Source organism: Petaurus breviceps, unplaced genomic scaffold (genome assembly GCF_028583685.1).
Source record: "Petaurus breviceps papuanus isolate PSGF00001 unplaced genomic scaffold, PetGlider_PUasm1.0 551, whole genome shotgun sequence".
NCBI classification, from domain to species: domain Eukaryota; kingdom Metazoa; phylum Chordata; class Mammalia; order Diprotodontia; family Petauridae; genus Petaurus; species Petaurus breviceps.
In genome coordinates this window covers 17,978,854-17,993,162 of record NW_027186372.1, presented here as the reverse complement: position 1 = coordinate 17,993,162, position 14,309 = coordinate 17,978,854, and the positions used below count along the sequence as shown (strand labels likewise).

The window sequence follows — 14,309 nt, the reverse complement described above, 5'->3', positions numbered from 1 at the left end:
TCTCAAGTTCTCAGAACAATCATCTCTGAAGAGAATAAAATGGTCTTTGGGAATGATGGTAGCTAACCTTGTTGTAGCACTTTTAAAATTTACATATCACCTTCATGGCATTATCTCATTTGATCATCTTAACCACCATATGACTTACAAATGACAAAAATTATTATCTTCAATTGACAGATAAGGAAATTGAAGCTCAAGTTGAATAATTTTTCTAAGATCACACAATTATTGTCACATGTAATGTAAGACACTATAACACATTAATAAATGATATTTACATAGTCAATATTAAAGATATCCTCAAGGATATGTGGATTGGAGAGAATTTAGGGGCAGCTAGGTGGTGCAGTGAATAGAGCACCGTCCCTGGAGTCAGGAGTACCTGAGTTCAAATCTGGCCTCAGACACAACACAAAAACTAGCCATGTGACCCTGGGCAAGTCACTTAACCCCAATTGCCCCTCCAAAAAGCAAAAAAAGAGAGAGAGAGAATTTAGCCTTATTATTTATTTAGAAAAAGAGTAATGGGTAGCCCTAGTGCTCTGTGTACTTCTTTAATGTGTTTGGAAGATCAAAAGCAGACCTCCAGAAAATAGGGTAGATTTTCTATAGAAGACATATTTAAAGATATGATTGAGAATCACATTGGATGGGCTAGCACTGGGGAGTGATTTAATTATGCACTAGAAGAAGGATTAATATGTTACTAAGATTACACATCAACCAGATAAATCACTAAATTTGATTAACACTGGAAGATCAAAATTTAAGTAGCAGACTCAATAATCAAGCCTATGTGTGTTGGGTAGAGAAGGGGAGGATTACTGTATTGGAAAGAGGCAGGAAGGAGGATTATTGTGCTTCATGCTTTTTTAAGGTCATTTTTTGTGACAACAAAATCATTTTATTTTTCCACTTAGTAATTTTTTTTCCGATTACATATAAAATAGATTTTAAAATTCATTTTTAGAAGATTGTTGAGTTCCAAATTTTATCCCTCTCTACCTTTCCTTTCACTCATGAAGACAACAAATAATCTGATATAAGTTAGACATGTATAATCATGTTAAATATATGTCTACATTAAGTTGTGAAAGAAGAATCAGAACAAAAGGGAAGAATGAGAAGAAAGAACAAAAAGTGAAAATAGTATGCTTCAATCTGCTATCAGATACCATAGTTCTTTCTCTGGATGTGGATAGCATTCTACATTATGAGTCTTTTGAAATTGTCTTGGGTAATTGTGTTGCTAAGAAGAGCTGTCTATTAGAGTTGGTCATTGCACAATTTTGCTCTTACTGGTTACTATTTTCTCCTGGTTCTGCTCACTTCACTCAGCATCAGTTCATGTAAGTCTTTCCAGGGTTTTCTGAAATCTACCAGCTCATTAATTCCTATAGCAAAATAGTTTTCCATTCCATTCATTTACTACAGCTTGTTTGGCCATTCCCCAATTGATGGTTATCACCTCAGTTTACAATTCTTGGACACCTCCATAAAAATTGATATAAATATTTTTGTACATGTGGGTGCTTCTCCATTTTTATGATCTTGTTGGGATAAAAACCTAGTAGTGGTATTGCTGGATCAAAGGGTATTTGATTTCCCTTTGGACATAGTTCCAAATTGTTCTCCAGAATGGTTGGATCAAGTCAAAACTCCACCAACAATGCATCAGTGTTCCAAATTTCCAACAGCAATTATTTCCCTTTTCTGTCATATTGACCAATCTGATAGGAGTGACATGGTACCTTAAATTTATTTTAATGAGCATTCCTCAAATCAATAGTGATTTAGAGCATTTTTTTACATTCCTATAGGAAGCTTTAATTTTAGAAATGAAACATTTATCCAAAACACCAACTGTAAAAGTTGATTCCCATCTTTCTGTTTTCCTTTTAATCTTGTTTGAATTGTTTTTTTTTTGTGCAAAAACTTTTCTATTCAATATGATCAAAATTATCCATTTTGCATTTCATAATGTTCTCTATCTCTTATTTGGTCATAAATTCTTCCATTATCAATAGATCTGACAGGTAAACTATTTATTGCACTCCTAATTTGATATCACCCTCTACATCAAAATCATCTACCCATTTTGACTTTATCTTAGTGCATGGTGTGAGGTTTTGATCTCTGCCGATTCCTCCCATAACATTTTCTAATTTTCCCAGCAGGTAATGTCAGATGGTGAGCTCTTATTCCATAAACTGCAGTCTGTGAGACTGTCAAATAATAAATTACTATAGTCATTTACTACTGTCATATCCCTTATCCCTTCTACCGATCCACAATGCTATTTCTTAGCCAGTACCAAATAGTTTTGATGATTGCTGCTTTATAATATAGTTTTAGATGCAGTATGGCTAGCTCACCTCCCTTCCCTTTCTTTCATTAATCCCTTTGATATTATCATTTTAAGGAACATTCTCCTTATTCCTATACTTTCTAGTGTTTTTAATAGGAATTTGTACTGCATTTCATAAAATTTTTTCTGCATGTATTTAGATAATAATATGATTTCTGTTAGTTTTGTTATTGATGTTGTCATTTATGCTAAAAGTTTTTGTAAAATCAAATCAATCCTGTATTCCTGGTTTAAATTCAAGCTCCTTATACTGTATTATTCTGTTGATAAATTGTTGTAAGTTCTTTGCTAATATTAAAAAAATTTGCATCCATATTCATTAGGGAAATTTTGGTCTATAATTTTCTTTTTCTGCTTTGGCTTTTCCTGGTTTAAGTATCAGTGCCATATTTGTGGCATAAAAGGAATTTGGTAGGACTCCACCTATTTTTCCAAATAGTCTACAAAGTACTGGAATTAATTGTTCCTTATATGTTTAGTAAAATTCACTTGCATATTCATCTAGCCCTTGAGACTTTTTCTTAGGGAGTACATCAATGACTTGTTCAATTTCTTTTCCTGACAGGGGTATACTTGAGTATTTTATTCCACTTCTGTTGCTCTAGGGAATTTTTTTGTAAATATTCATCCATTTCACTTAGATTGTTAGATTTATTGGTTGGGAAACATATCTCCTAATTATTGCTTTCATTTACTCCTCATTTTTGTTGAATTCAAGCTTTATTTTTAATACTGGGAATTTTATTTTCTTCTTCATATTTTTTTCTTAAATTAAATTAAAGTTTATTTATTTTATTGTTTTCCCCCATAAGGCCATCTTCTCGTTTTATTTATTAGTTCTATGGTTTTATTACTTTCTATTTTATTAATCTTTCCTTTGATTGTCAGGATTTTGAATTTGGTGTTTACTTGAGGACTTTCCATTTTTCTCTTTTTCTAACTTTTTTAGTTGCCTGCCCAATTCATTGATCTCCTCTTTCTCTATTTTATTAATGTGAGAATTTAGAGACTTATAATTTCCCATAAAAATTGCTTTGGCTGCATCCCAAAAAATTTTGTATGTTGTCTCATTATTGTCCTATTTGATGAATTATTGATTGTTTCTATGATGTGTTGTATATCTCACTCATTCCACTTTTTTTTTACTTGTGAAGTATTTTTATTATTTATATATTTTATATATTTCTCACTACAACCAATATAAATCTTTCTTATCAATTTTGCATGAATAAAATATTATTAAATTTTCATTGATCCCTCTTTTCGTATTTCATTTTTTGTTTTTGCATTTTTTCCTTTTTACATTTTTAATTTTTTATCTATTTATTTATTTATAGTTTTCAGCATTCACTTCTATAAGATTATGAGTTCTAAATTTTCCCCCTCTTTCCTTCATTAAGAGGGCATGCACTTTGATATTGATTATACATGTACAGTCATATTATACATATTTCCACATTAGTCATTTTGTGAGGAAGAATTAGAACATGAGGTAAAAACTACAAAAAATGAGAAACAAAAAAGGAAAAAATAGTATGCTCCAATTTGCATTCAGAGTCCATAGTTCTTTCTCTGGATGTGGATAACATTTTCTATCATGAGTCTTTTGGAATGGTCTTACATGCTTGTATTGCTGAGAAGAATAAAGTCTCTCAAAGTTGGTCCTCAGACAATGTTTCTGTTACTGTGTCCAGTGTTTTCATTCTGCTCACTTTACTTGGCATCAGTTCATGTAAGTCTTTCCAGGTTTTTTCTGAATTCCCCCTGTTCATCATTTCTTATGGAACAATAGTATTCCATCATATTCATACACTGCAACTTGCTCAGTCATTCTCCAATTGATAGGTATCACCTCAATTTTCAATTCTCGGCCACTACAAAAAGAGCTGCTATAAATATTTTTGTACATGTGAGCCCTTTGCCAATTTTTATGATCTTTTTGGAATGCATACCTAGAAGAGGCATTGCTGGGTCAAAGGGTATGCACATTTTATAGCCCTCTGTGCAGAGTTCCAAATTGTTCTCCATAATGGTTGGATCACTTCACAACTCCACCAATGCATTAGTGTTCCAACTTTCCCACATCTTCTCCAACATGTATCATTTTCCTGTTTTGTCATATTAACCAATCTCGTAGGTGTTATGTGGTGTTTCAGATTGTTTTAATTTATGTTTCTCTAATCAATAGTGATTTAGAGCATTTTCTTCATGTAACTATAGGTAGCTTTAATTTCTTCACATAGAAACTGCTTGTTCATAACCTTTAACCATTTATCAATTGGGGAATGAGTTGTATTCCTGTAAATTTGACTCAGTTCTCTATATATTTTAGAAATGAGGCCTTTATTAGAGTCAAAAATTAAAAATTGTTTTAAAATTTTAAAATTGCATTAAAAATTGTTTCCCAGCTTTCTGCTTCCTTTCTAATCTGGGTCGTATTGGCTTTGTTTGTGCAACTCTTTTTAATTAATTAATTAATTCTTAGTTTTCAACATTCAATTCCACAAACTTTTGAGTTTTAAATTTTCTTTACCTCTCTCTTTCCCCCTCTTCCCCAAGACAGTGTGCAGTCTATAGGATCTATATATATACATTCATATTAAACATATTTTCACATTAATCATGTGTTGTGAAAAAACTTTTAATTTAATGTAATTAAAATTATCCATTTTGTATTTCATAATATTCTCTATTTCTTGTTTGGTCATTAATTTTTCCATTTTCCATAGATCTGACAGATAAATTATTCTTTGCTCTCCTATTTTGCTTATAGTTTCATCTTTGTATCTAAATGATGTACCCATTTTGACCTTATCTTGGTATAGGGTATAAGATGTTGGCCTATGTAAAGTTTCTGCTAAACTCTTTTCCAACTTTCCCAACAATTTTCATCAAATAATGAGTTCTTACCCCAGAAACTGAAGTGGGTTTATCAAACCCTAAATAGATTATTATAGTCATCGACTACTGTGTTTTTTGTATCTAACCTTCTCCACTGATCCACTATACTTTTTCTTAGCCAGTACCAAGCAGTTTTGATGATTGCTGCTTTATAATACAGTTTTAGATTTGGTACAGTGAGGTCACCTTCCCTTGCAATACTTTTCATTATTTCTCTTGATATTTTGGAGTTTTGTTCTCCCAGATGAATTTTGTTACTATTTTTCAAAGCTTGAGAAAATATATTTTTGACAGTTTGATTGATATAGTACTAAATAAATTAATTAATTTAGGTATAATTGTCATTTTTATTCTATTAGCTCAGTCTACCCATAAGCAAGTAATATATTTCCAGTTATTTAGATCTGACTTCATTTATGTGAAAAAATATTTTGTAACTGTGTTCATATAGTTACTGGATTTGTCTTAGCAAGTAGATTTCCCAATATTTTATGTTGTCTGCAGTTATTTTGAATAGAATTTCTTTTTTTATCTCTTATTTCTGGGCATTGTTAGTAATATATAGGAATGCCAATGATTTATATGGACTTATTTTATGTCTTAAAGCTTAGCTAAAGTTGTTAATTATTTCAAGTAATTTTTTAGTTGATTCTTTATGATTCTCTAAGTATACCATCAAATCATCTGCAAAGAGTGCTAGTTTTTCTTCTTTGTAGCTTAATCTAATTCCTTTAATTGTTTTTCTTCTCTTATTGCTAAAGGTAATACTTCTAGTATAATGCTGAATAACAGACCCACTAATTCCTTAAGATTCCATTATTTAATTCCCAATTAATTTTTAATGTCTCTTTCCATAGCCCTTTATAACATGTAATTTTTATTGCATCATGATCAGAAAATGGTGCACTTAGTGTTTCTATTTTTCTGCATTGGATTGTGAGAACTTTTATGCCCTAATACATGGCCATTTTTCTGCCCTCCCTTCTATCAAGTCACCCATTTCCCTTTTCTTTCCCCTTATCCCTCCTAGTACCCTATAGGGTCAGATTAATTTCTTTACCCTACTCAATGTGTATGCTATTCCCTCTTTGATCCAAATCCCAGAAGAGTAAAGTTCAAGCAATACTCACCCCCTCCCTCCTTTGCTTCTATTCTCATAGGTCTTTTGTGATGTAATATACCCTATTCTATCTCTTCCTTTCCTCTTTTCCTAGTACAATCCTTTTTCTGCCCCTTAATTTTTCTTTAACACCAACACATAAAAGTCAACTTATACTCACATGCTCTGCCAATGTATATTCCTTCTAACTGTCCGAATTAAGATATTGTTTTCAATAGTTATAAATATCTTCCTATGTGGAGATTTAAATAGTTTAACATTTTAAAATAACATACATGTTTATGTTTATCTTGAATTTTTATTTGAAGATCAAATTTTCTGTTCAGCTCTGGTCGTTAAAATAGGGAAGTTTGAAAGCCCCTATTTCATTGAATGTCCATCTTTTTCCCCTGTAAGATTATGTTCAATTTTGCTGGATTATTGATTCTTGTTTATAATCCAAGATTCTTTGCCTTCTGGAATATCACATCCAGGGCCCTTCAATCCTTTAATAATAGAAGCTGTTAATCCTGTATAATCTTCACTGTAGTTCCTTGATATTCATATTGTTTCTTTCTGGCTACTTGCAGTATTTTCTCCATGACCTGATAATTTTGGAATTTGGCTACAATATTCCTGGGAATTTTCATTTTGGGATATCATTCAGGATATCATTGCTGGATTTTTTCACTATTTTACCCTTTGGTTCTAAGATATCAGGGCAGTTTTTCTTAAAAATTTCTTGAATGATGCTATCCAGGATCTTTTTTTGAATATGGATTTCAAGTAGGTCAATGATTCTTACATTCTTTCTCTTATATTTATTTTCCAGGTCAGTTATTTTTCCAGTGAGGTATTTTATATTTTGGTCTATTTTTTAAAATTCCTTTTTTACTTGGTTTTACTGATTCTTGATGTCTCATAGAGTTATTAGCCTCTACTTGCCCAATTCTACCTTTTAGGTTTTATTCAGTGGATTTTTTTTTCAAATTTGGCCAGTTGTGATTTTTAAGGAATTGTTTTCTTCAGTCAATTTTTGTCCTTCCTTTTCCATGCTGTTGACTTTTTCTTGTATAACTCGCATTTCTTTCCCAAATTTTCTTCTATGTTTCTTATTTGATTTTTTAAATCCTTTTAAAGATCTTCCAAGAAGGTTTTTTAGGCTTGAGACCAATTTATATTCCTCTTCAAGGCTTAGCATGTAGGCATTTTGACATTGTTCTCCTCTGAGTTTGTATTTTGATCTTCCCTGTTGTAATAGTAACTTTCTGTGACCAGCCTTTTCTGTTTTGTTTGTTTGTTTGTATTATGTTTTGTTGCTAAATTTTTAGTCTATTTTTTCACTTTAAAACTGGTCTCTACTGCTAGGGTACAGGGAACGCTGTCTCAAGCTTCTTGCAAAGTTGCCTGGTCTCTGGATTTCTGACCTAGGGCCTCAGGTGCTGGTGGCTTGCCCACTGAGCTCAGATGGCCTGGCCTAGTCATGCCTGTTATGTCAGAATTAGCAGTTTGCTTCCTGGGATGGAGACCTGACAGCGAGTGGATTGTGCTTCTACCCTGCTGAGTCAGGACCGAGGGGCCTTTGTTGTTGATCTGTGCTGTGGCCAAAAGCCTCCTGCTGGCTTTCCTCTCTGTTCTGGGCTACACTCTCCTTTTACCCAAGTTAGACATTTCCCGAATCCTTCTAAATTATCTTAAACTGGAAACTTGTTTTACTCTGTCTTTTTGTAGGTTCTGTCACTCCAGAATCCATTAACAGTCCTGATTTAATGTTTCTGAGGAAAATGGAAGAAAGCTCAGGTAACTTCCTGCTTTTTCTCTGCCATCTTGGCTACACCCTATTTCAGTTCTTAATGTAATACTCTTATTTCATAATACTTTAGAATCCTGAATTTCGAGTCAGGAGACCTAGTTTTGAATTCCAGCTCTGTTACTTTTTTTTAGTATGACTTTAGTCATAAGTTACTTAACTTCTCTGGGCCTCAGTTTCTTCATCTGCAAAATTATGGGGTAGGACTAAATGATCCCTTAGGTACCTTTAAGCCCTATATTTATGAATTTATAATTCATATTTCAGATACAGTTGCCTCATTTGCAAAATGAAGATAATATATTCCCATCCCTTAACCCAAGTTGATTATAAGAATTAAGTTAAATAATCGATATGGAAGTCATTTGAAAAGGGTAAAAGATTATAAAAATATATTATGATAGAGCAAAAAAATTCATGAAGTGATGGCTAAGATTTAAAAATATTTCTTATAATAGGAGAAGAGAGGGGGAAAACTGTTTATATTGAATCTCCTATGTTCCATGTGTGGAACATGTATGAAAAATGCATGAAGTACTTTTAACTAATATTAATTTATTTTATCCACACAATAATGTTGTCATGTAGGTGCTATTATTATTCCCCATTTTTTATGTGAGGAAATGAAGACACACAGAGTTGTTAAGTGCCTTGTCCAAAGTTACAATGTTACTAAGTGTCGGAGGCCAAATTTGTCCTCAGGTCTTCCTGACTCCTGCTCTGGTACTCACTCCACTGAGCCACTACCTCTGCTTTTAATGCCTTGTATTTCAACAGATGCTTGATTAAATTTTGTCAAATTCATTTGGATGATCTGAAATAAAGTCCACTTTCCCAATTCTCCCCTGCAATCCTCAATATTAAGAAAAGGCTTATTTTAGAAAGAAAGAACAACTATCTGAAATTACTTATACTTCATAAGAATTTTTTTTTATAATGTGTCATTTTCCAAGGTCTTCAGATAACCACAGACCATTAAATGCAACAAAACAAAATAAAACAACAAAAAATTCAAAACAAACAACAACATATAAATATGTAGATAAATATTTACTTGCTCGTGTAAACCTAAAATAGGCAGCAAAATTTAAGTTAGACTCATCTGGTAACCAAATATATAAATAAAGTTTACCAAAATATATTTGTATATTACATAGTCAACTAGATTTTGTCAAATTATTCATTATTTTAGTTGCATTATTTATGTTATCATAAGGGTTTAGGAGAAAATCTCTAAGCTCTTACAAATCTGCCTTCAGAAGGTTAACAAGACTTTCCTAAGGTAAAATAAGGTCTCCTTTTTAGCATAGGACAGAGTTTCTGTTGCCTTCTTTGCACTTAAATAAAGGGCAAAAATGGAATTGCAAGTAAGTATAAATGGGGCAGTACTGGTAAATATTTAGCACATAGCTCTTCAAAAAAAAATAAAACAGAATGGAACATACTTTTAAAAAGACATACTTTTAGGTTTAATTGCATTATTAACGTTTTCTCTATCATTTACTTGTGTCTAGTCAATCAATAAAATAAATTAAGCCCTGATTTATAACCTTCCCAATTTCTGAAGAACAAATATTTACACTGAAAATTTAACATCTGACTTCAGCACAACTCTGAGCATATCCCAAAACACAACAATAAAGGGGCTGGTGCTGCTTAATCATAGAATATCCACATAGGAGAAATGTTCTTCCTTGGGAGGAGCCATTCCCACATTTGAGTCTTTCTTCATGGTCCTTGACAAGTTCACACTAATGACTTGCAGATTGTTAGCACTTTCTCTCCCCAAGATTCATCTCAGTACCCCTTTCTTAAGACTCTTTCCCCTCAACCCTCCCAGGATCAAATTCTAGAGTACCCCCTCTCTTGGGACAACTGCTCCTGTGACCCTATGTGGTCTATGTTGCTTGTCCCTTCATCCCCTCCTCTAGTTTTAGACCTGGCACCACCTTCCACCCCTCCCTCAATGGCAAAATGGATATTTTGCAACTAGAATTGTTTTTCTTTTATATATCTTTACAAACCTCTCTCCTGTTTTCTTTATCCCTGCCTAATCATGGTATAGAACTTATTATAAAATCTCAAAGGAAAATCAGAGAATGTCTAATAAACCCATACCTAAACAACAATCCCATATACAGTACTGCTAAGAAGTGGTCACCCAATGTATCAATCATGTGATTCCTACTCGGAACCAGACACAATTCTAGATGCTGAAAAAAGAAAAATCATCAATCCATATTGATTTATTAAACACTTACTAGATGTTAAGCATTGCTCTAAATTCTGGAGATTCATTAGCAAATGATCACTCACAGGACTCATTCAAGAGATTTATGTGCCCTGTCATGCAAGGGACATATTCTAATGGAGATACAACATGTGCACACACACGCACATACACACACACACACACAAAGATACAAGTAAGATTTATACAGTGTAAGTGATAGGAATTCTCAGTGGAAAGGCATTAGCAACAGTATAGGGATAAGAGAGGCCTCCCTCCTGAAGAAGTTAGAATTTGAGGTGCATTTTGACTGTAGCAGAGAAAGGCAGGAGGTAGAGGTAAGGACAATCCCTACACAAAAGGAGTTTGAGTGAAAGGGAATTCATGACAGTTCATTCTTCTTTGTGATAAATCTAAAGAGTTAAGGAAACTTTTCCTTACCTCAAGAATAAATATGGTTCTTTGTATCTTCCACCCATTGTTTTAGGACTACTCTGTGGCTAAATGAAACCAGTCTAATCCCTCTTCTAGGTGACATCCCTTCACTTACTATAAGATATTTATCATTCTCATCCTATCATTTTACTCTCACCCTCAGGAGAAAGAATATAAGATTTAGATTAAGCAAACTCTTTATCAAGCACCCTATATCTGTATGACATTGGTTAAATCATAATCCTGTTCACCTATTTTTATAATAATTTTTTACAAAACTGGTATATCACATCCCTTAAAAAAAAGAAAAACAAACCTTCACTTGACCCTGATGGCCATACACATCTTGTTGTTGTGCAGTCATCTTTTAGTCAGTCCGACTCTTTGTGACCTAATTGGGGGTTTTCTTTACAAAGACACTGGAGTGGCTTCCCATTTCCTTCTGCACCTCATTTTAACTATGTGGAAACTGAGGCAAACACGGTTAAATGGCCTGCCGGGGTCACACGGTAATTAAGTACCTGAAAGGCTGTATTGAGCTACAGACCAAGCACTCTGTCCACTGTGCCATCTAGCTGACACATTATGCTGCCCCATATTTCTTCCTTTATATCCATTGCCTCTACTTTCTCACTTACCAGTTCTTGGAAATCTGGCTTCTGAGGCTACCACTTGACTGAAACCATTTTCATCTAAGTTACCAAAGATCTTTATATTGCAAAATCCCCAAATGTCTCTAAGTCCTCATCTTCTTTGATTTCACTGCCATTTTTGATGCTATTGACCATTTTATCAATAATAGTAAGATACAATGGACAGATTAATCTATCATTTCATTCCACTCTACTTAATCCTGATATTTTATTAGATAAGAATGCCTACATTGAGTCAACCAAACAGAGGGAGGATTTATATGTGAACAAAACTTATATATCTTTATCCAAAAAATCTATGACATGAAATATCTTGTATTGTTTTTATCTCTCTTTTTTTTTCAGTTAAGTGCTTTCCTTAAGGGAAGAATTGTTGTTCAGTCATTTCAGTAGTGTAACTGTCTCCTACCCCATTCAGGGCTTTCTTGACACACTTAAGTGGTTTGCCATTCTCCAGCACATTTTACAGATGAGGAACTAGACAAATAACATTAAGTGATTTGCCCAGGGTCACACAACTAACAATGGTCTCAGGCCAGATTTGAACTCAGGAAGATGAGTCTTCCTGACTTCAGGCCCAGCCCTCTATCCATTATGAACTATTCAAAAGGGAAGAATTAGAGCTAGTCAAAAATGAAGCTTAGTGAGTTGCCAAGGGTATGTAGTGAAGAAGTATAAGATTCAAGTCTAGAGATTTCAGGTACAGAGCTCTTTGCACTTATAATATGGATTGTCCAGACTATAAGCCTCCTAGAGGAGAGAAATCACATCTTTTATTTTACATTGTTAGCTAAGAGTTTTGTGAATAGATAAATAACTAATATGTTAGGCACTTATCATGTGCCTCCTACCAAACAAATGCAAACAATGTAGTCTCTGTTTACATTAAAATATGAGAAGACAACACATTAAGGGTTGCTGGAAAGGAGTGTGGGTACTTGGATGAGATTTACAGGGGGTGTATTAGAGAATTGGGCTAGTTAAGGCAAAGGTTGATCTTGTAGGAGTAGAGTCTAAATTTCCAGTTGGGATGGCAGGGAGAAGGAGATGGGCACAATTGCCAGGAGTAAGGACAGATGGAAATAGTATTAGCTCTGAAGTCCAAGGACCTGGGTTAAATCCTTCCTTTGAAGCTTACTCCCTATATTATCTTGAACAAATCTTTTAACATTGATGGGCTTAGTTTGCTCATCTGTAAAATGAACAGGTTGGATTAGGCGGCCTGTGAGGTCTATATAATACTAGTTCTAGGAACTGATTTTTTTTTTGATTTATCTTAAATAAATTTATTATTTTTTCAGTGCATAAGACAATTCTCTTATTTTCACAAAAAATAGGATATCTCTACTTTTTAAAAACTTTTTTTTTCTTCTCAAAATGGTGCTCCCTAGTGCCCTCAGTCTCATGGAACAAAATAAGAAAAAAAATTCTGAAAATGTCTACTCCACTGCTAAATCCAAAATCATATTACAAATCACTATGGACAGGAAAAACCTTTTGATGATTTGTGCATGCCCCAAATTCCATGTACCTTACTTCATTTTCAATTAATCACCTCCCAGGCTTCAGGAAAGTGGCAAGGTTATCTTTCATTCATGAGTTCTTTGGGTTTGACTTTGCAAAACCTGAAAATAAGGGGTACAAGAATCTTAAGGAGTGAAGTACCCCTGACATCCCTGGTAAATTGCCAGGAATCATCCTTGTGCCACCAGGTAGGGGCTTCAAGAAACCCAATACTCAGGGGCTAAGTGCTGCTTATCTTTTGCAATCTTTCTTTTTTTTAATATACTTTATTTAAAAACTTAAAAAAATTGAGTTCTAGCCTCCCCCTCTCTGTCTCCTCTGCTCTGCTAGCAGCTCTTCAGCTTTGCCCCTCACCCCCTAAGAAAGTATGCCTGCACCAAGTTCATCTCTACCCCTGCTGAGTAGACTGCTGTCTGCAGTGGTGCTAAAATGGCCAGAGGTTTGGACAGATGAAAACCTCAGCATTTTCGCGCCATCAAGTCCCTTGACCTCTCTTGTCCCCAGATGTGGATTCCAAAGTGGTGCCATCTCAAGGGACATTGACACAGCAGCCAAGTTTATTGGAGCTGGGGCTGCCACTGTGGAAGTGGCCAGCTCTGGAGCTGGGATTGGGACTGTGTTTGGAAGTCTCATCATCGGTTATGCCAGGAACCCCTTCCTGAAGCAACAGCTTTTTTCCTACGCCATCTTGAGCTTTGCCCTGTCTGAGGCCATGGGGCTCTTTTGCCTGATGGTGGCCTTCCTCATCCTCTTTGCCATGTGATGGAGCCATTTCGATCCCCCTACATTTCTGAATGTTCCTCCTTCTCCTCCTGGTTCTTCCATGTCTCTTCCAGCCTGTGTGTGCCTCCACCTCCATCTTACCAAGTAGCCCTGGGGAAAGCCATGGGCTCAGGGTTTGACAGAAGGAAGACAAATAAATACTGTATTAAAAAAAATGAGTTCTAAATTCTCTTCCTCCATCCAACCCTTCCCCAATCCATTGAGAAGACAAGCAACATACTATCAATTATACATGTGTGGTCATGACAAACATGTTCTATGAACTGATTTTCTAGTGGCCCCCTACTTATCTAAAAGAAGATTTATTTATCTCACATTCAAATAGCACTATAAAGTTACAAAGCAATTTACAGGTATTATCTCATAAATCTTCAACAGAAATATTTTAATCTACCTTCTTTCAGATAAGGAAACTGATTCAGGGAAGGCATGGAGTTTGGCCAAGTTTTTTTTTTTTTCTCAGATAAGTGATACAAATGGGATATAAATCTATGTCTTTCCCA

General features: G+C 34.3%; 1 pseudogene; it reads left to right on the top strand.

Moving 5' to 3' along the window:
* Positions 1-13,390: 13,390 nt before the first annotated feature.
* LOC138172852 (ATP synthase F(0) complex subunit C2, mitochondrial pseudogene) lies at positions 13,391-13,961 on the top strand (annotated as a pseudogene).
* The last annotated feature ends 348 nt before the right edge of the window (positions 13,962-14,309 follow it).